The sequence below is a fragment of the Pundamilia nyererei genome, unplaced genomic scaffold (genome assembly GCF_000239375.1).
Source record: "Pundamilia nyererei isolate P.nyererei 1_Seehausen unplaced genomic scaffold, PunNye1.0 scaffold00266, whole genome shotgun sequence".
In the NCBI taxonomy this organism is placed as follows: Eukaryota; Metazoa; Chordata; class Actinopteri; order Cichliformes; family Cichlidae; genus Pundamilia; species Pundamilia nyererei.
In genome coordinates this window covers 768,176-770,112 of record NW_005187667.1, presented here as the reverse complement: position 1 = coordinate 770,112, position 1,937 = coordinate 768,176, and positions in this window count along the sequence as shown.

The following is a 1,937-nucleotide window of genomic DNA, read 5'->3' as shown; positions in this document are numbered from 1 at the left end:
ACACATCTGAGAAAGTGATTTTAAATAGAAGTCAGGAATTTTTCATTTCTAAAAAGATGCATAATCAAAGTGTCTCGGATGCAGGGAAAAAAGAACCTAAATGTGGAGCTCTGGTGAACAGTGTGTTTATTTACAGTGTCCAAAGGTGCTCCTTTTCAAACTCCCAAGTGCTGCTTCATCCGTGCAATCCCGTGAGCGACTAGTGTGTCCCGATTCTCCTTTCCGTCCAAATTACCTAGGGGAACCTGAGACCAAATACACGGTTAGCTAACTTCTTAACCAACAATCTCCCACACTCTCAGTTTGCTAATGCTACCAGTTTGGGGTAAGATGAAGGCTGATTAGAAGCAGCTGGCAGAGCAATCAAGCATGGGTGAGTCGAGAGCCGTGTGGACGAGCCTCCAGGGGGAAAAGCGCGCACTTCCCTAAAAAATCGCCACAGCTGGGGAAAAGAGAAAAATCTGCAGTAAGCCTCCAGAAGTTGTATTAAAATCTGCAGATGACCTGTAAACTTAGTCTGATACCATGGTAATTATACAGTTTGGTGAAGGCTTATTAACATTAATTGATTTCTACAGTCTGTGGGGATAGGTTAATTGATTAATCCAAACTGTCAGTCTGCCCCCAGGGCAGCTGTGGCTACAGCTGTAGCTGCCTCCACCAGTGAGTGAATGTGGGAGTGAATGAATAGTGGTATTGTAAAGCCCTTTGAGGGGTCCTGAAAAGCGTTATATAAATGCAATCCATTATTATCATTATTATTATTATTATTATTAATTGCCCATAGGTGTGAATGTGAGCCCTGCGACAGACTGGCGACCTGTCCAGGGTGTACCCCGCCTCTCGCCCGCCTCAGCTGGGATAGGCTCCAGCGCCCCCGTGACCCTGAAAAGGATAACCAGAAGCGAATGGATGGATGATTTCTACACCATCGTAATGTAACACACGATACGAGGATGTAGAGAAAGTTAGGATCTTGGGGCTTACGTTCTCTAGGCATTGACACACAGCTAAAAGAACAGTTAGACATTTATTTAAAGCAAAACCATAAACAGTCACATAACAATTCACAGTAAGGAATTCCAATAGTCCATGTGCGTCAGTCGGTTACTCTGTGTCATAATTCAGAGTTCTTTTGTGTGTGTGTGTGCGCGCGCGTGTGTGTGTGGTTGTTTATCGTATTGAGTTCTCATAAGCTTGTCTGTCAAGAAGTAACACGCTGTCCCTTCAAAGTAGGCTGGAAACTTTTCTGCATCACAGCCGGGGATTCTGAAGATGAGAAGACTTTATTGATCCCACGACGGGGAAATTTTTGCATTACCTCAGCTCAGGTACAGATATCAGAAGGAAAATACAAATAAAATACAAACCTCCTGTCTCGCAGAACTGAGGTACATGGGCATCAACAAAGTGTCCTCGTTTCCCGACAAGCAACAGAATAAAATCTGTGAAACTTTTTTACAACGACTAAGGAAATATTCCCGGTGAGTTGCTCCGACCAGTATACATAACTGTGTCCCAATTCAGGGGCCGCACACTTCGGAGTGCGCATTTGTAGACCGATTACGTCACAGCGACGCGATGAAGGGTGTCCTAATTTGAAGAGTCCGACAAATGCGCCTGTCACTACCCAATCCATATTGCAAACCCGATCGGTACCACACATGTGCGAATGGCTCAGGGAGGGGTTGGTCAGACCATGACAATATATGTGCAAATGTTAAATGATGAAGAACATTGAAAGATTACTGTTGGCCACATGTTGGCAAAGTTATGTCACATTTGTGATGTTTGTACTTTCAGTGTTAACTTCGTTTTAAAGCGTTTACTTTAAAATATACACCGTTCAATAGTTGACCTTAATCTTACAGAGAATGTGATGATTTTATGGATAATTAAAGTCAGTCATATATCCACAAACACAACAAGCTGAAAGT